The 21,079-nt window shown below is 41.8% G+C and overlaps 1 protein-coding gene across 4 annotated transcripts in view; it reads left to right on the top strand.

The window, feature by feature from the left end:
* cv-c (crossveinless c) overlaps nt 1-21,079 on the top strand; it is a 94,454-nt gene that overhangs the window by 10,498 nt on the left and 62,877 nt on the right. For 3 of the 4 annotated variants that reach the window (XM_064693078.1, XM_064693075.1, XM_064693076.1), the window contains exon 2: nt 11,477-11,653. The exons of the other annotated variant lie outside the window; for it this stretch is intronic. The gene's annotated coding sequence lies outside the window, so the exon portion shown is untranslated. The remainder of the gene's footprint in view (nt 1-11,476; nt 11,654-21,079) is intronic. 4 annotated transcript variants of the gene reach the window in all.

The following is a 21,079-nucleotide window of genomic DNA, read 5'->3' as shown; positions in this document are numbered from 1 at the left end:
TGTTGTTTTTCGTGGCTGCTGTGGCTGCTTTTAACGCGTTCAACTGGCTTTTGAATTGATTTCGGCAATTAAAGGCCTCTAAATGAAATTGAAAACGCTGAAAGCTACTCGCGAGTGCCCAAAAAAAAGTTTCAAGTTATTATAAATATTTTTGTGAGACACTCGACAGCGCTTTGATTGATGGGCGTTCAAGCAGCGTCAGCAATTGTTATACAAAATTATTATAAAAGAGAAACAAAATTGGAAATGGCAATTCTTGGTCAATAGTTACTCTGGAATGAGGTTTATGTTTAACTTTATTGTTTTTCTAATGTGGATATAACTATTTAAATTTAAATCAAATTTAGGCAGGACCATTGTGCAAATTTAATAAATGTTTAACTTTAATTTTTCATAACTTATACCAAAATTAAACTTACATTATGAATAACTGAATCTAATTATTATTTGTAAAAATGAAGAAACCCTTTTAGTCAATCGTGTAGGGTATTCAAATAACTTACATACTATATATAAACCTTTCTGTTTCTTCTTGTGGTTTTTGGCAGCACACGTGCGTGGCTTAAAGACTCTTTTGGCTCTCTTATCACTGACCAAGCTTCATTCATTAGGGGCTGATAAACAGTTTCCAGTTCTTTTTTTCGACTCTTGTGTCGATTATCTACAAAACACATACGAGTATGTGTGTTGGTTTTCTCATAGATAGCGAGGGTTTCATTTCGGTGTTATTTTTTTTTTTCTATATATTTTTCCTCTGTGTTTCTGTTTTTTATATTTTATTATATCGCTTTGATAAAAGTTGGCGTTATGTATATGCGACTTAATTAGTTTGCTATGGCTACGTGGGCAGCGCGGTCGCCTCGACCGGATCTCTTGGCTATCATCGACAACGACTTGTGTGAGAGTCGAAAAAAAAAAATTAATTAGAGACACCGTAGCACTGATAAGCAAATAAACAAATAAAAACAAATAAATTTACGTGTGCATAAATATATTCCAAACTGATTTGGAAGCTGCCGCAAGTAGCTGAGCCATGCTCCAGGTAGAACTTTCTTCTGATTAGCTTATGAGTGTGGACATTCAAGTGGGTCGCCAAAAATGGAAAAGCAAACCCGATTTCATATTTAAGTAATACGGTTTGTTAGACAGTCAACACCAGAAAAATTAGACGATGTCGCTAGAAATTAGCTTTCGTTTTTTGTATACAATTTGTATGTTATTTGTGCGCCAGCCATCCAAATCTGTAGTCTCTGTAGTCTCCACATGTGCGTCAGCCTTGAACAATTGCCAAAATTTGCCAGGTTGTTTTTCTTGTTATAGAAATTTTATAGTATATGGGCTAGAGCGTCTAATACTACGCCTTCTACTGCCGCGTTGTTGATTTTTAGCAATCAAAATTTAGATATATTCATCATCTCATACGTGTGCATATAGTCTCGCAGGGCGGACATTTAGTTAGGAGCGTCGTAAAAAATTATATGAAGTCCGAAAGGCTACAAACGTCGCCACTTATAAATACCATAATAAATTGGTTAAGGTCGAATTGGACATTAATCTATGAGGCAACAAAAACGGCCGAAAAAAGCCGTATGATTTTGTGGTTATAGCAACGCAACCCGAAGATACCAATATAGAATACAATGTCTATGATGGTGCTTTAACAAATGTTTTTCTTTCGTGTTTTCCATATATTTCATGAATGTAATCAACAGTTTATTGAGGCTTTAAACGTACGCGCAATGTTAAAGCACATATGGATGGCTAGATTAAGGTCCGCCAGTGACGTCAGACTGGGTCCGTAGTTGTTGCCACTGCTTACAACGCCTGGCCATAAATTATATAGAGTTTTATTTAAAAGAAATATGATTTACAGCACAAGTGCACAGGGCGACTATGTAAATATATTTGCATGCCGACAAGTCAATCACCACATGACGCTGATTAATTTAATCGCTGACTGCGACTGCCGCCGCCGGCGCTGGCCAAGAAGCCAAATGGTTCGAAAAAAAAGATTGTACATAAATTATTTGCGCTGCCTCATTATAGAATTTATAATTAAATGCAATTTTTTTTTTAAACAACTTTAACTATAGCTGAGAGGAGCACTGACCAGCGCACAGCTAAGCGAAGCGATTGAATACTGCGCACACACACAGACTAACACAACACACAACACAGCGCGTCCGTCAAATAACCGCAATTGTAATTATTTTTACAAAATGCGCTCGATACGCTCTGTTTGAAATAAACAACGAAAACAAATGATTAGATGCGAAAGCCATGTTGTTGTTGATGTGCGGTGCCTTATAGAAATGGCTAAATAACAAGCCACACATGCATATGTATGGTGTGTGTGTGTGCGTGCGTGTGTCTGTGTGGACATTGTAACAAACGCGTTTGCTGATAGACGACGCACTGGCCGCCTGAGTGACCATTACAAATGTTCACTTAGCCGGGGCATAGATATGACCACTAAACCAAACCGTCGCGACTCCTAAAAGAAAGATACTCTACTCAGCGGAAATTCCGCATCGTCTGCCGTTTGCAGTTTTTTTTTTGGTGTCGTTGTTGATTATTTCTACAAAAGCCACTAATGGATTTTGATATGCACAACACAGCAGCTCGCACACACACTTACACACAGCAACTCACACACACACACACTCCTAAGCACGCATATTTCTATTACGATGATGCGCCTTGGCCAATGGCCACTTTCCAGTGGCAGCCACTCGCCGCTTTAAGTTGCTACTTTTTATGCCTGCCGCGTGGCAAGCGGCTTGCGGCATGCGGCATACGGCATGCCAGATAAAGTTCTTGCGCTTTTCGTGAAAGTGCAATCGTTAGAATGCGCTCTCTTGCTGCGGATTGAGTGAGGGGCGTGAGTGGTGAGGGGCGAGGGGTCTGCAGAGTGAGTGGTACATTGGCCCGTTTAATTATCAAAGACATTTTTCTCAACGGCCATCATTTTGGGCTTGGTCAGCGCGCTGATAGTGCGCCACAGAGGAGTGGCAATGTCTGTGTGGCAGTGGTCGTGCCTGGGTCCGGTTCGGTTCGATGTATTTAAGGCGAGGTCAAGCCAACGGCAGCGGCATTAGCTGATGAGCCCGACCGCATGCCGGACGTCTGACAGGGCGAGTGATCTAATGTGCGATCCAGGAAGCGCTCGGCCAGTCGCCAGTTGTTTGCCAAAATAGCAAACAGCAAATAGATGCGGCTTGACGAGGAGCAGGCCAGCAGTAAACAAAGCCAGCGGCTGAACTTACCAGCTGTGGGTTAAATATTAAATGCCAGGCATAAACAGCAATATGGCAGGCACAAAGGGCTGCCAGTTGTACGTTTTCCAGGGGCAGGGCGTGGGTGCGGTACGCGAGGCAGCGTAACCAACGCTAAACTAATGGCAGCCGCGCTAGCGTAGCACGGTTCAATGAATTACTTCATTAGTGCAGGCGTGTTCCGTGTGGCATGCGTTGGTCGACGTCGTCGTCGTCGTCGTTGCGGCCATGTATCTCAAAGATACACGCCAACCAGCCAGGCAGCTACCCAGCCAAGCGTCTGCCTGGCTGTCAGACAGCGGCGTCGCCGTCGTCGCCGCCACCGTTGACTTTGCGACGTTGCAACATTGCGAGTGGCAAGTTCTGTTCTTGCGCCTGGCCAGGGCTCACTCACAAGTTGCTCGCGTCAACTGTGCGTGGAAATTAGCTGCTGTTGCCGACTCCTGTCCTGTTGCGGCCCGTTGGGACGTAGGACTTCTCCAGTCTATCAGCCTTAATTGCGGAAGTTATGAGCATGGAATTTTAATTATTTCACTCGACTGGCTGCTGTCGCGCCGAGCCGCTGATGCTCTTGCATTGTTAGCTCGTTTACAGTTAGTCGGTGTCGGAGAATGTTTTTTATTTTGACTCTCGGCAAACATCCGCCGCAAACCTTTTTGTGGCAAGCAGCTGTAGCTGCGGCCCCGTCTGTTTGCATTCTTCATTTGTGCGGCGGCGGCGGCGGCATCGTCTGCTCGTGTGGCTTAGAAAGTGTCAAGTCAAATGATTGCATTGCAGCTGTACCCAATTTTCTCCATATTTAGTTCTAGACATTTCACCAAACGTGACACTTTCAAACGCTTTCAAATGTCGGACGGCCATGACGATTTCCCAAATAGCTCGCCTGCAGCTTGTAGCTTAACCCAACAGCAGCGCCAGCAACAGCAGCAGCGGCAGCGGCACTCTGATCCAGCCATGCGGCTGCCTAGTTCTTGGACTTTCTGTGCCAAGCTAATTTGTTATAAGTGCGCGTTGTTTACTTAGTTGTTGTATGTGTCGCAGCAGCAGCAGCAGCAGCAGTCAGAGCAACAGCAACAGCAACTTGCGTTGGAGTTGCCTTCTAAAGGCCAAGTGGCTCCGTAGCTGCACAGTCACCCGTCAATTCTTCACTTCGTCAGTCTGGCAGTAAACTTCCTTGCTTGTTTTCAAATGCAGGCAAACAAAAGCATCAACACAAAACTGGCTAAGAGCAGCCACTGCCCAGCTGATGGCGATGTTGATGCCGATGCTGCTGCTGCTGCAGCCGCGACTGCTGCTGCGACTGCCTTCTGAGATGGATGGAGACGTCGTTTAAGATTAAGACGACTTCTTTATACAGCTGCGACGACTGCAACGTTTTTGTATTTGCAGCTTGTTGTTGTAGTTGTAGATGCAGTTGTAGTTGTTGTTGCATTAGTGTGCGTGTTGCTGCTGCTGCTGCTCCGGCTGCTCCGGCTGCTGAGGTGAGTGATGATGATGAATGTGTTACAACGAAGGTTAACGACTTTCAGCTTTATAAACAACAACGCCAAAGCAGTCGGGGGCAACAACAATGCAGCTGGCAACAGCTGATCATGCAGACGCTTTTCCACAATTGTGTTGTATTAGCAGCATATTGAATATGCCTCAAGAATCACATGCGTGGCAGCTAATTAAGCCACCAACTGGCTAATAATAAATTCAGTCAAATGGTTTCGATGCAATTTAAATAAATGCGACAGGCAAACGAACTGCTGGTTAACCAGTTTGGCGCTTGGCCAAAAAGGCGCGTTTTAAATTTCAATTTGTTGAAGAGTCAACGTGTTGTCAATGCTTGCAACTATTGCTGTTAGCCTGAAAGTTCTTGCAACTCGCGCTCTCTCTCTCAATCGCGCCTAACAACTAAATTACACTTGTCTGCATGTTAACAATTTACTCATACACTCACACACATACGAGCAATAAATGTAGAAGTGATATCCAACCAAACGAGCAACACTCAACTGCAGTCAGTTACTCACTTTGGCCAGTCAGTTTGTCTGTTGGCATTGGCTTGGGCCAAGATTGCAATGGGGTTAGCAGCGCAATCTGCTCAAATATAGATAGCTAGTTAGACGCCTGGCACAAACAAACCAACAAACAAACAAACAAACCAAGCGCAGTCAGCCGCTGCCTCTGCCAACTAGCAACATGTGTAGCCATGTTGCAACAGCAACAACTGCAACAGCAGCGGCAGCGGCAGCAGCAGTAACAACAACCGGCCTGCTGCTGCTGCTGCTGCTGCTTGGCTATTCTAATTGCGCACAAGCTTAGCAGCTTTTAGTTACTTTGTAGACTTTTAGCTGCCATCAAACTGGCGTTGCTCTTGGCCAGTTTACGGCTTTTGCATACAGATGCAAACAGTTTTGTATGTATGTGTATAGCTGCAGATAGATTTACACATGTATAGATACTGCGGACAGCTGTGCCTCATTTATGCAATTGACTAAAACTCAGACGCTGCGGTGCCTCAGCTGCTGTTGTTGTTGTTGTTGGAACTATAAATTGCCCGCCAGAGTGTTGCCCAATAAACGTTCTATTGAATTTTGCAACACCTTGTCTAAAAAAGGCTAACTGACTAACTGTTCTGTCAAAATGTTGCGCCTGCCCACGTTGTTTTTGTCCAGGCAAACACAACAAAAAGCGGCAACAACAACAACAACAACATGTCTATAGTCCCTGCATTGCATGTGGCATGAAATTCAGTTGAAAATAATGACACACCCGTTTCAATTTATAGTTGGTGTGCGTCGCACACACACACACACACACATACACACACACACACACACAAGATACACATCTCTGGCGCTCATACATAGATTTTTCACTTGAAAACAAAATGAAAATTACTGAACTGTAACCATATGTGGCGGCCGTGGCCGCCCGGCTGGCTTCATGCTGCTTTATGGCTATGTCAACTGTATACCCTGCCTTACAGCTGAGTTGCCGGAGCTTTGTATGAAATATGTGACACAACGCTCATTAGAAGGTCTTTGCAGAGATCTTGATGTCGAGTCAGAAAAGAAAAAACAATTATTATACTATAAAAAGCGCAAAAGCAACTGTTAATGAATTTGTGCAAATATATAATTGGAAATAGTTGTTAAGGTATTTTTGTAATGCATCTTTAATGTTTTTCTGCCCATTTGCTGTCTTTTTAGCGTTTTAGTGTTTATAGATTTCCTATTGGTTTTTCATGCCCCACTTTGGATTTAAAGCATTTGCCAAACGACCGCCCACAATTTATTTGCTTTGGCGATGTTAAAAAGGTCAATTACAACTTATTGCCGGCTTTTCAAAAACCCATCAAATGCGCGACGTTTGCCGTTACGCTCTCTTGGCTGCCACAGCTGCTATGGGTCTAGTTAGGTCTGGTCGGGTCTGTGGACCATGTCCTATGATCGTACAATTTTGATTAGCAGCAAACGACAGGCGACGTCAACAATTTAATTGCACATTTGCATTAGAGTGGAAAGCAGAAATTCAGTCCAAAGCTGGGCCTGGCATCGGGAGGGGGCCGACCAGAGCTACTGCTGGCAGCTCCTGGCAAGCGGTTTCCATTACAATTGCCAGGCGCAGGCCAGGTTTGATTTCTTAATTGTCGCTAAATGCGGGACTGCCAAACATTGTCTTGAAACGATGTCGTTGCCGTCGCCGTCGACGTCGTCTGGGGCCGCATTATCGTCGATCATTTTGTTTGCAATGAGTTTTTGTGGTTGTTGTTGCTGCTGGGCACACGAAATGAATGTTTGAGCATATACACAGCTGTAAAGGAATTGTTGAACGACGATCATGGTGGTAATTTCAGCAACCACGGGCATAGAAATGGAAATGGGAACGGGAACGGGAACAGGAACGGGTACCGCATGCGCAATTGTCATACCAGTTGCCAGTTGGTGGTGCGGCTGTTGCTGCCATTGTTGTTGCTGCTGTTGCTGCTGCTGCTGGTTGGGGTCGTATTTTAATTGCTTCAATTTTAATTTATTTTTATTTATCTGCCTTTCTGCGGCTCTTGAGCACTTGAGCTAAGCATTTTTGGCATGCTTAGTTGAAATGTTATCGGTCTTTATATATATATATATATTCCCGTCAACCCTCATACGAAATGCTCTCTGTCTGCATGTAATTGAGGTACCTGCATAAGTTGCGCTAGGCCACGCAACTATAGTGGAGAAGGAAAACATGGTATCGCACTGTGTCAAGGGTCAGTTTTTGTGGTGCTGATAGATGTATCGCATGCAGCCAAAGTTTTCCATTTCAGACCCATAAACTATGCTTTAATTATGCGCGCATTCATTTATTTCGTTTCGTGGTTAAGCCTTAGTTCGCACCCACTCTACTCAATGAATAAGTTTCGAATACTTTCACTACTTAAAACACTAAAATAACTTATATTTGGTAATTTTTGGCTCACTTAATTTACATTTAAATATAATTTTCGATTTGGCTTTTAATATTTCGGGGCCTGCCGACAGTTTCTAATCTCTTTTGGCTGCCCGTTGACATCAAAACGCAGTTTTCAAAAGCAGTTTTTTAATCGCCAAACTGTCAGATAAACTTTACATTTTATTTGACAAGCACGCTTGGCATACACAAAAAGCCAAAAACTCTCAAGCAAAATGCGTACAACAAATTTCTTTTCGATAACGTGCACAAATACAACACGAATGCCAGTGGCTGCGACTGTGACTGCGACTTGAAAGCGCAACGCGGCGTATACGCAATGTGACAAGTCGCTCTCATGGCACATTAGTTGAAATTATGACAATTTTCCTAATACAATAATTCAAATTTATTTTTTTGTGGCGGACAGCTATTGGCTCGTTATTATTAATTCAATTTGCTTTCGATTATCAGCAGCTTAGCCATAGATTTCGATTTTTCTATTGGCGCTCTTTCAAATGTTAATGCGCATTTTAGAGAGGCTAATCTATGTGATTTGTGGCTGGCACTGGACTTTTGTTTATTATTGTAATTATAATAATTTTTATGCAAATTTCAAGAGGTTACTTGCGCAAGCGAAGCAGGCTTGTACCCTTTAACAAACGGAGAAAACGGCTATATAAATCGTTGATTTAAAAAAAAAAAATTAAAGTTTTTAAATCTAATTTATAAATGAACTTAAAGAGTATATACAGATAAGTTATATATGTTAATATACATATGTATATATATTTCTTTTAGCTTGCTCTACCTGCCTTTTGGGGCTTGGCATGCGTCTGGGCCATAACTTTAATTGCGTTGCCTTAGACAGGAAATGGCGCGCTGAATTCAACGCAAAAAAAAAAAATAAGAAAATAACACAAATCTGGGACTTAGAATGTAAGATCATTTTGGTCGGCGGATATAAAGTGCTATAATTCATGTGGCGGCAACAACAATTTGATATCAAAGAGTTGTGTTGCCTGCAGATCGCATAAATTATGAATACCGTCGATTGCAGCCAATGGGAGAGTTGTATGGAGTGTATTTTTTTTTTTTTTTTTGGTAAAGGTGTTAGAATCTTTCGGTGTTTCTGTTTTTTGTTTTTGGCTTTTATAAATTTATTGCGCCCTAAACAGACAGATATGCTCGGTGCCATTAGTGATTTATTGTGGGACAACAATCGATTGTGCACCCAAACCTTTGTATGCCTCTCTCTCCCTGCCCACCGTGTAGCTATCTATCTCTCGTTCTCAGAGAGTTTAGCTATATCTTGACATTGAAAACAAAAGCCAAGTGCCGTTGAAAATAGGTTGGCTGTTGTTTGTTTGTTGTTGCTTCTGCTGTTGTTGTTGCCACATTGTTGACTGGCCAAGCGTGTGAATTCTGTTTTCGTTGCAACTTTCAAAGTAAAAAGAGACGCTGCAAATTAAGTCAAGGCTGTAGAATTGCATTACTCATAAAGTCAAGCAGCTATATTGAATTTCATATAGTGGTGAATGCATTAAATTTCATTTGGAAATGCGCACACAAATGTGGGTGAATGTTTGCTCGAATACGATATCAAGGCATCGACTTGCCACATATATATACTCAAAATCGGCAACAAGGCAGCTTTTAATATGTCCCAAACTTATTCGGAATTAAAGCAAGTCCGATAATAGAAATTTCTATAGAAATTTCGCATGAATACAATTTCATTGATAAGCTCGTAGCACACACATACATGGTACATATACATAAACACATACATGCTTCCATATGCCAAACAAAGGATGGCTGAAAATGTTTATCTGACTCAAATTGCGATAAGATAAACAGCACTTGGACAAGCTACATATATTAAGATTAAATACTGAATAACAATCCATTTTATAGAAATTGTAATGCCAACTTTACTTTTATTCACATTTCGTTATATTGCGAGAGTTCTTAACTTTAAGCTTGTCTGAATTGAATCTGGGGCTCTTTAAAAAAATCCCTTTCAGTTCGAAGCAGCTCAAACTCATTATTCACACAAACTGAATTACAGTCGGACTCCTCCGCAGCAAATGCATTAAGCTCATTCTCCTCAATCTGGGCATTCCAAGCCCTGACTACTTCCAGCGCCAACAGATATGTTTCCATTTCAAAAAGCAGTTCATTGTTATTCAAAACAATTGCTTGCTTCAGCTTATATGTCAGGTGTTCCAAATTAAGCTTATTTAGCAGTTCTCTTACTAAACCCACCGGGCTTAGACCCAATGGCAATGGTCCCTCTTTTCGTCTGTATAGGAGTCGCGGGCTGATCTGCACCTTGGCTACACCTTCGGGCACATTATGTAGAGCTGACTCGCTTCTATCAAAGGCTTGGTAAATCACCGCAAGTAGTAGTAATACTTCTAAAGTTCTCATTTCGATTCTAAGCTTCTGTACACAGAGACATCTGAAAACCGACTAAAGTCGAGAAGCTGCTGATAAGTGTGGCGCCAAAGCTTGCATTATCAGATAGCCTCTTGACTTTTTAAAAGCTCGCCTGTTGTTTTGTAGTGAGTGTTCAGATTTTCACGAGCTCAGCTGTGATGTATGCTCATCGAATCTGTATCGTTCCCAACATATACTATAATCACACTTTCAACTTTGTACTTTTAGTATGGTTGAAGAGTTATTGGAATTGTTACTACAAAAATGTGTGAGTGTGTTTTTCTTAATTACCGTTGCAAGTTGCAAGGCTGAAACCAAAAAGTCACCTTTATTAAAATTTTTTTAAATTTATCATAGATTAGAAAATAATTTTCTTTATTTTGGGGTCACAACCTATAGCCCTTAGCAATTCCATTGCGCTTAACTAAAACTTACTGCTTTTTGTGCTGTGATAATACAAACAAGCTGTTTTGGCAATTTAATAAGCTTTGTCTTTGCTTATACTCTCACACTTGTTCACACTCCCTGTCTCGATATTTCTCTCTCTCTCTCTCTCTCTCTCTCTCTCTCTCTCTCTATCTGTCTCCCTCTGTCATTTTATTCCATAATAATTTGATTCCTAATGAATAATAATAATTATAATAAAATTAATATTAAGAGTGATAACAATAATAGAGTCTTCAATAGCTTATACACTTGTTGGATGCCTTAATTATTATTATTGCTTATTTTCCTTTCTGATAATTTGTTATTGCTTGCAGCAATACGAAAGTTGAAGCATCACAAAAAGAAACACAAACATAGATTTTCTAGTCGACAGTGCTTGACTGGAAGATACCCTATATATAAATCTCAAATACACCAATACCAACAAACCTCTTAAATAAGCTTTTAGGTTTCAATTGCAGTATAAAGAGACTTCTGTGCATATATGTATATATATGTTGACAATCTTTTGGGTATATACCCTATATAAGTAGTGTAAATTGTAGTTATAAAGCTAAAAAATATTTCACATACAAAGTTGTGTTGTTGCTTTCAATATAAACAAACTTAGAAGCTTCCAGCTGTGCGCGCTGATTGCCATACGACACGATGCGTTTTCAAATACGTACAACTTGCAACAGAGTTGTAGTTGTTGTTGTTTTTGTTGCTCAAATAGCGCATATGCCGCCTGCTCCATTGGCGTCGTTGTTGTTGTTGCATGGCCTAAACGAAAATAGCAAAGATTGTAAACATTTTTTTTTTCTGGGGGCATACACAAGCAAAGGCTGAAAAACATTGCATTAACAATTTACAATTAATTTTGATTGTTGCTTTCGTTGGTTTCATTACAGATTCGAAGCGTTTCGTTCATGGATTAAGGAGCATTTCGTTTTTACTGCGTGCGACCAGTTGTGTATAGCTTTTGTGTTTTCATCTAATTTCTCTGCTGTTGTGCATAGTGCGCCTTGGGCGCATGTCAATCATACGCAACGTGGTACGTTGTACAAAGCCAATCAATTGAACTAAAGGTGAGTTGGCATTTACTTTAAAATAAAACACATACAATTTCGAACAAGCTTCCACGCAATGCAAAACGCTTGGAAAAGTGAAATAGAAAATCGACAAAAGTGCATTTCATTGTTGTGCTTATTGTTCTTGTTGCTGTAGCCATAAAATGTTCATTGGCATTTTTTACGACATTGAACCTTGAACTGTACCGGCAATCATTCACACCAGGCTACAAATCAGCCGTATGCTATGCTAAAAATTGATAAGCCACATGAGAACTCGATTATGTACTTGAGTGAGAAGCCTCCCTCAAACGTCCCCGCCTCCAGCCTCTCTTTCTCTTGCTTACTCTCTTTCTTAGTCTAGCTTACGCTCTCTCTCTCTCTCTCTCTCTCTTAGTCTAGCTTACTCTCTCTCTCTCTCTCTCTCTCTCTCTGTCTCTCTACGTTTCTCTTTCGTTCTTAACTAAACAATTTTATCTGAACTGTTGCTTTTTTGGCTTCGCTCAACTGCTGTCAATTTGGCTAAAAATAAATTATTACTGCATATAGTATATACAATATGATATCATGCCGCTTCGTTTTTGCCAATTAAAAAACCAGAATATATCTGTGATTGCTGTTGTTGTTTTCTGTAAATTATGAGCAGCGATAATCACACTACGTGGCACTTTTCAGAATTGTTTGCAAGCTTTGAGTTTGGTCTAGTAATTAGCTGGTTGAACGTCGCATACGTAGCTCAAATTTCAAAAACTACATGCACTTTGCACAGATACTAAGCCGGAGCTGGAGCTGGTCGTGCAGGCAGCGGCTGGGTGTGAAAAGATTTATGTGCCTGGCAAGCATCTTGCTGCCGTCGGTGTTGTTGCAGTTATCAATGCGTTGGCCCCACAGCAGCCAACAGGCAACAGCCGCAGCAGGCACAACAGCCACTACCTCCCATCCCGAGCACATGCACATCCCAAGGCAGCTTTAGCTTTAACAGCAACTGCATTGGCAGCCATTCACCCGAACGATTCCAGTTTGTGGCCTCTGCTGTTGGTGGCATCTTGAGACATTTCATTGTATGGCCTTTTATTTATGGTCTGCTCAGCTTTTTATAACTCTTCGATTTATATTGATTTGTAATGCACATAAAAAGGCCATCGCTTTTATATGCAGTTGACCTTGTCCCTGGCTCTGGTCAGGATCAACTGTCTGCTGCTTGTTGTTGCATTATTGTTTATTTTGTTTTGTTTTTGTCGCCATGTAAATGGTCATAGTTACAAAACACCGAAGGTCAGCAGCCAAAGCTTAAACAAAAACTATGCAAAATCCAGCAGCCGTCAGTTTGCAGCCCGAAAACAGCGCGACGCGTCGGCTCACATTACCAAGCGCGTCAACAACAAGTGCAACGTGGCATTGTTGTTGCCGTTGTTTTTTCTGTTGCTTGTTTATGTCTGCAACACGTCAAAAACGACGGCTTGGACCGTCCAGGTGCAGCCCATGCCCAGCCGGGTGACATAACTCGAACTCACATGGCGAGAGCTGTGCATATGTGCATTTTTGCATACCCTAAGCTAGGGTATCATACCTTTAACATGGGTTTTGTTATGCGGAGAAGTCAAAATCTTGAGATCCGTTTTAAATTCTTGCAGCCTGAGCCAGCTGTGGGTCTATGAACAATTAGCTATACAAATTATTTTGTTCTTTTTGGGCAGGGTATATGCCGCCTAATATTGCATAGTTGAGCTGTCCTACCTTTTGCCTCGAGGCATGCCACCTACCAGTAACCCAAATGACAGGCCTGGACATGCCACAGATAACTTCATGGCCCAAAATGGAGAGCAAAACACTTGTGCATGCAAATATTTTACAAATTTTTGTTGTTGGCAGAATTTGTTAGAAAATTGGCAACAGCCAAAAGCCACAGCAACGAAAAACTGCGCACATGACAATGTGTAAATTTATGACAGTGTTTATTGTTGTTGTTGGCGTTGTCGTTGCAGCATGTTGCATAAGTTTGCTTTTTGCCTGGCTTTTATGCGCACCGCAAATAGCAAAATATTTGCTTTATTAATTAGGCAACGCTGCAATTGCATGCAATGTTTATTAATAATATTTGTTTATGCCATGAATATTTCAATAATATTTGGCAATGCAGCTTTTAAGCTCGCTTCATGATTAAAACTTATGCACTTAGCCAGATGTCAACAAAGCGGGTAAACAATTTGAAAGACAAAGAGATCACAAGCAACACGTGTGGACTGCATTTATGATTAATGGAAAAGAGGCGGAAGCCGATCAACTGTCGGGTGCATCGGGCTACGGGGACGAGTAGTATGATAAGTTTGTTTTGTTATGGTTATAAATTATTGTTTGCTCGATTGCGATTTCGATGGCGATTGCGTAAATGCCAGCGGCAAAAGGCCAATAACCGTTTAAAGAGAACTGGTTCCGGTTCCAGGTAATGGCTAACTAGTTCATCGATTGAACGATTGCAAAAGCTGCTTCCAAGAACCAAAAACAGCTTGTAAAATCTATCAGCAAATTGAATTTCAATTAAAATGCCCGTGTTGTGCGTATGCAAGTGTGTTTGTGTGTCTGTGTGTGTGGGTGGAATCAGCTCACATACATATGTGCATACAGATATGGGTCAGAGTTAGTTATTAGCGGTTCAGTTAATGCCATGACCATGCACTTTCCGGAGATTTTTCATTGAAAATTTAGGCAAAGGCCGCACTGTTTGCTGATTAAAGGCGCATTGCCTTAATGCCGAGGCTTTCACCGGCATGTGGGTCACCTTTCGCCGGCGAGAATTCCCATTCTGGCAACGGCACCACCACACAGATCTAAGAAAACGCGCTGCTCCTAATGAACTTGTTCTCGCAGCCAATGGGTAGCAAAGTTTCCCAACTTGTTTTGTGTTGTAGGTGTTTGACCCTCAGTCAACGATTTTTGTTGTTTTTAGTTATGTAAATTTCGGTCGACACCGAAATTCTTTTTCAATTAGCTCAATTCGGGGTTTTTTTTCCCTGTGAAGCGCAATCAATTCAAATTTAAATACATTAATCAATTCCCACAGCAAACATTTGTTTTATTTTTTTTTTTCTTCTGGTACGAGTTAGATCGCGAAAAAACCAAACAAAAATGAATAGAAAACAGCGACAATTTAATTATAACAACAAACAGCAGCAGCATCAGCGACGGCTACACGAGTGTATCTGAAATTGATATCGTGACTTTGGGTAATTTGTAATTTACGATGAGATCACTTCCTCCAACAATGTATCAGCTTGGCCAGCTCGGCCGGCCAATCGCTCGTCTCATTCTCTCATTTCTATTTTCCTTCTGTCCCATGAGCATGCCCCAAAACATACGTCAATTCGTCGCCGAGGCGCAACAGAGCGGAGCGCCGGGCAGAGCTATCGGTATCTAGCTCTATGCCTGTGTGACAAGATAAGCCGCAAAGTCGTCGGCTTTGTGGCAGCTATGGCAGAAACCCCATAGCCAGATCCAGAGTCCAAGCTGCAGATCTCTGCAGTGCAATGTTTCAGTTTCTGTGTTTCTGTTTCTGTTTTTGGCTTGTGCCTGCTTCCAGTGCTGTTGCCGTCACTTGGCTGCTGCTGACTGACAACAGCGTCCTGCGCATCAGCATCTTTGTATCTGGGCATCAATGGCAAACGGCGCAAAAAGTTCAAGTGGCCCGAGACAACGAAAAATTTGCATTCGTACTCGCATTCACAGACGCAATCGCATTTAAAAGCCATTGCCATTGGCATAGGAATTGGCTGGAGCCGTAGAGTCCATGAGTCCATAAGTCCATGGCTCTCGGATGTTGGCTTTAGGCTGTTGCTTGGCGTGCTTTGTCTTGTGCCGGGCTTTTCAAATCGCATAAATTAGATTTGGCATTCGGCTTTTGCAGCTCACTAATAAATTCAGAATGCGCAATTGAAATGAAAGCAGCAGGCGCATAAAATGTAAATCAAATGATTTTCTTCTGATTGGCCATGCATTTAAATCTCAGCTCCGCTTTTGCTCAGTCGGCTTGCATCCGATTGCATTCGCAATCAAACAAATTATGTGGGGGGCACTCTCATGTGACCAATTATTTCATGTGAGTAGAGATTGGAGCCAAATGCTAATGGAAAAGTTGGGGTAATGCTGAAAACCTTATAAAAAGTATAGGATAGAACATATTTAAAATATTCTTAGAAAATTGTGTAACCTACTTACTAAAACGGCAAAGAGAACTTATGCTTCTGACTATTTATGTTAAAAAAAATTGTAAGCTATCAAAATATATTGTATAAAACATATACGTTCTTGAATACTCTAATTTTGTAAGTACATATGATTACTTCTATTATATCTAGTGAGTACTAAAGAGTATTTATTTATATGTGCTCCTATATATGTATCTAAAGAGCGCAAAAACAAACTTTCTGCAAACTAGTCATTTTATTCTCAGCTCTAATTTAACTCATACAAGCAATTAAAGAACACATATATAGATTTCAATGTTATGTTAAAATTACTTCTAAATTCCAGCATGGTTACTGAAGTATTTAATATAGTCTTTTATTTATATATACATTTCGTTTTGCCTAGCGTGTGTTCTACCGAGTTCTATCTCTGGAATTTATCTTTTCTTCTCACAGTTCTTTATATATTCTCATTTTCATTCCTAACGTATATATCTAAGCTCAAGCTATGATCAAGATTCAAGGCAATTTTAATCTAAAGCTGACCCATTTGCGCTTGATTTTTAGTTTGAAATATGCCTAGTCCTTGACCTTAGCATTAATTGTGGTAGCCTAAGTCACGTCCGCCTTTTATGGCTACCGCTCTTAAAATATATTATTATACTGTTAAAGTGAGCTCATTAAGTTGTAACAAGCGCTACGCGGCAGCCTTTTATCTTAGTTTCAGCTCATTTTCTGTTTTAACGTGCGTTTTTTTGAACTCATCAAAGTTGAGGGAATGTCGAAAGCATTTATCGTTTATTTTATTTTCTATTTTTGGCAAACGCTGAACAAGTTGTTTAATAAGCTGCAAGCCCACGCAAAAAATACTTGATTCTCGGATAATGTTGCAATATCAAATGATTGCCTGCTAGTCAGAGATATGCTTCATAGCTTATTACGGCTGCATCGAACAGTGTGACAGATTTAAAAGTGTCAGCAGCATATTTAATGCCTACACTTGGCCGGACTGAGACTTGGGGCTGTCTGACCAGCGGATCGGCCTACGTTCTGGCTATTGATTTGTCACTGGATGGCACTGCTTGGCTGGCAGCCTCTTTAGGCGGCACAAATAAACAGCCTGTGACAGACGCCAAAGCTGCTTTACATGTGCAGCGAAGCGTGTGGGCAATCGCCTGACAGTTGGACAGGCCCCCAGCTACAGCTTGAGCTACAGCTACAGCTACAGCTATATATTCAGCTTCAGCTCCAGCAGCCATTGCGCTGTGACAGTCAAGAATGCCGCAAAAGATTCTGAAATATCGCGCGTAGGTCGCTAATCAGATTTGCTGCGATGCTCCGCAGATGTTGTGTGAGAAAAAGACCTGTTTTAATTACACAATCGATGGGCAATTAAACGCTGGGTGGCCCACTGACCAGGCAGAAACTCTGCCTGATTGTTAAAGATGGCCCCATAAAAAGTTAGTCATAAAATTCAATTGAGAATCGAGGGAGACTCTCAAAAGCGATTGTCAGACTCGCTTTTCATATGTGCCGCGGGTGCAACGCAGCCGCTGCGATTGCATAATTTCAGTTGAAGTAATCAAGCACACACACTCACACACACACACATACACACAGTGAAACACGCAGAGGCACAACAGAGTTAATTTCAGTAAAGGCAAACAAACCCAAAGCGTCGTCGACGCAATGAGTCTCGGGCTTGGCTGTGTGGTCCAGACTCTTGCCAAGCCCAGGCTCTTGTTGTTGCTGCTGTTGCTGCTGCTGCTGCTGCAGGCGACGTCGCTTTGCGTGCATTCGGCGTCTGTGCTTGTGTCTGAGTTTGGGCTTGCAACTTGCAACAAAAAGAGAAATAACCTAAAATTACCGCCGCCAATTTAATAGTCACACTTGCCACAGCAAAGCGCCCCAGTCTTGGTGCCAGTTCCAGGTTCCAGCCACAGCCGTAGTGGCTGCTGCAACAAAGCTGAAATTACAAAGTCTTACAACAACAACAACAACACGCATGCCCCGCCTGCTTGGCGTCGGCGTGTGAGGGCATTAAATACTTCTTAGAAATGTAAAGATACATTTTTGTTTTTTATTTATTTTTTTTTTTTTGTCGGAGTATCTCTAACAAACGTTGGCCGCTGTCTCAGCTGGTGGTGGGTGGGAGCATGCGTCGCGGGGTCATACGTATTACTCATTGCTGCCTCATGCTGCATGCGTTGTCTAGTTTTGTTTAGTTACGGTAATAGTTCTTATGAAAATGTGCAGCCTCATCGTAATGATGTTGATAAATACTCCAAAGACAACAACGCGCAGGCGACTTAAGTGGATAGAAGACAGCAATCCAAACGGTTTGGCTTTTCAAAGCTGGCTTCAAGGTTGCCTGAAGGGTTGACTGTGCCAAGGCTAAGGGTTGCGCATGTCCAGGGGCAAAAGGTTACAGCTAATAGCTGAGTCTAATATTTTTCTCAAGGCAGCTGCACGCTCAGATTTCCAACACAAATAATGAAGTAATTGAGACTTTTTTTTGGGCTGATAGCAGATCATATAAGCCCTATCCCTGCCCCTACCATAGGCATTTCCTTAAAAGCAAACGCATCCAAATTAAATTTTCAACAGCGATCGATCAAATTCGAAATGGAATCGCACACACACACACATACACATATATGCAGGCCAGGTTAAGGAAGGGTATCGTATGTCAAGCAATGCATTCGCATGCACAGCAACTGCCAGCGGGACGGACAGACAAGCCGGTTAGATAAACAGAGGGACAAAACGACAAACAACGGGCGGACCGCCATACAGTGAGCGCCATATGTGCGTACACATCTTGCCCCTCATACATAAATATATATGTGCGTATATGCCTAGTACATATATTTAGATGTGTGTGTGTGTGTGTGTGTGTGTGTGTGTGCGTGGTGTACGTGAGTGTGCCATGGTGCCAGTCAAACATAAAACTACCGTTTGATCGATCGTTTTGATTAAAAATGCAACACATTTCTATATGATCTGTCACAGACAGCAGACAACAGACATCAAGCTGAAAGCCGCAAAAGTCTTCGACTGCGGTCGGCGGAGAGACAAGCGAAATGTTTGTTAAAGTGAAATTAACGTCGCCAGCTAACAGCCTACCAATCAACAATGCCAGCACACTGTCCAGCACGGTGCGAGTGCGTATCTGTATCTATGGTTGTGGCTCCAGCTGTATCTGTATCTGTGTCTGTATCTGTATCTGTATCTGTAACTGCTTCAATGGTGCAACACACGCATCATCTTTGTGTGTGTGTGTGTGTGTGTGTCTTTGGCAATTGTAGACAGGCAGCAGCCTTTCATTGGCATGCAGTTGTCGCCATGTTGCAGAGTTGCCAAGCTGCCAAGCTGCAGCTCGCAACGCATTTTCCGCTTGATTGTTGTCTACGCTTCCTCAAGGTATATAAACCAAAGAAAACCCGAAGCCAGCGGCTCATCTGGTTTCCAGTTTTGTTTTACAATTAATGAAATTCGATCGATTTATTAACTGTGTGTATTTTGCATTGCAAAACTCGACCCCCCGCCCCCTGCGTTTCCATACAAACATTCATGACGTTCATTAGAGTTTTGACAATTTTTTAGCTGCACTTTGCTGTCCATTAACCTTCATTTGGCTTAGCTATAAATTGTAATTGTTGTTATTGTTGTTGCACTCGTTTTGTCGACGTTGTGTTGACAATTTTCGATCGTCATCGATTTCACAATTGAACTTTATTTATTTGTTTGTCTTAATGAACTGTGTGAAACAAATTCGATGTGGTTTGTTTGTGCTATGTTGTGTGCAATCGCCAACACCCACCCACCGCTATAAAAAGCTGCCCCCTGGCCGGCCACTTGGCCAGGCAAACGCTGTGGCAGTCTCTTTGTTTAGCTTGTTTAGCTTGTTGCTTTTGGCCAGTCGCTGGCGCATTTTTGTGCAGCTCAAATTGTTATTGCACAATTTTCGTTTTTGGGGAATTCAATGCAACCGCCACAACTGTGTTCGCTGTCCGGCCCGGGTGCGTGGCATGATCCAGGGGCAGGTGGAGGGGCGAAAAAGTGTCGACAACAAAATGCGCCTAATTGTCGCCAACAGTTGTCGCGCATAACACTTTGTCTTTGCTAATTTTATGACGCCTATTGCGCGTTTAATAAATTTGTGTTTGTTTGCTTTTATACGATCATAAATAAATTCGTTTATATGCATTGTTTAATGCTGCGAGTAATAAAACTGATTTAATGCGAAAAGCCATTTAACTTCAGTAGAAGGCTTCCTTTTGGAGCCAAGCACGTGACCGCTGCACCTTTATGGGGCGCAGCTTGGACGCAGTTGAGTCATGGCTCAGTTTGTTGCCCCTTTGTGGCAGCAACAACATCAGTTTGACTACTGGGAATTATCATCGACACATTAGCATCTGCCTCCCCTCTTCCTCCCACGTTGCTTGTCTCTTTCTGGAGCGGTCAGCATGCAACCGTTAAAATTGCATGCCTTGGCATTGGCCATTATCAAACTGAGGCATCAATCTGGATGGGGCAGCAGGCAACACAATTGCAAATTGCAATTGGCTGGCCAATTACCAGGGGAAAATGGAGCAGAGCAGTCTAACGCCAGTCAAACTCTAAAACAAGTTTAGCTAGCACAGAATCTATCTATCTATTGCCTTTAGAGAGTGGCCAAGCGGCTGCCCAGCTGCCCAATGATTATGCAATTTACATGATGTTCTCTATACTCTGGCCTCAGGGGCAAGACGCCTATGTCAAGCTGATGAAGGCAACTGCTAGAAGAGATAAAGTGAGAAATTCTCCAGCTATGCTCCCATTGTTATTCCATTTGTATATAAATCATTTTTCAATACTGCCCAAATTAGAAACTAAATAATCATAAATAACTGGGTTAATTTGTAACGCTTGCGTGCATGCGTAATGAACCGTTTAACCCTATTAGCAACAGGCCTACAGAGAGTACTAAATACTTGGGATAGCTGGTTTCTTCTGCCGAGCTTTGCCTGTGATAAGTAGTTTTCGATTTCCCAACGAAGCGTACAAAAAGAAAAATCCATGTAAAGGAAAAATCTGTGCCACACGAAAAAATGTTAATGAAAACGAAAAATCAATTAACGCTGTCATATCACAAATCCGAGTTGGCTACGAAAGAGCAGGCGAGACTCTCGATCTCTTGGCCCCCGTCAAGTTCAAAGTTATAAATGTGCCATAGCGCGTGCAGAGTTTATTTAATTTTTTACTCTTTTTCGATTTGTTT

This window comes from Drosophila montana, unplaced genomic scaffold (assembly GCF_035044405.1).
Source record: "Drosophila montana isolate Dmon_TW-CO22-7 unplaced genomic scaffold, ASM3504440v1 contig_3733_1, whole genome shotgun sequence".
In the NCBI taxonomy this organism is placed as follows: domain Eukaryota; kingdom Metazoa; phylum Arthropoda; class Insecta; order Diptera; family Drosophilidae; genus Drosophila; species Drosophila montana.
The sequence above is the reverse complement of the archived record's forward strand: the minus strand, read 5'-3'. Positions and strand labels throughout refer to the sequence as shown.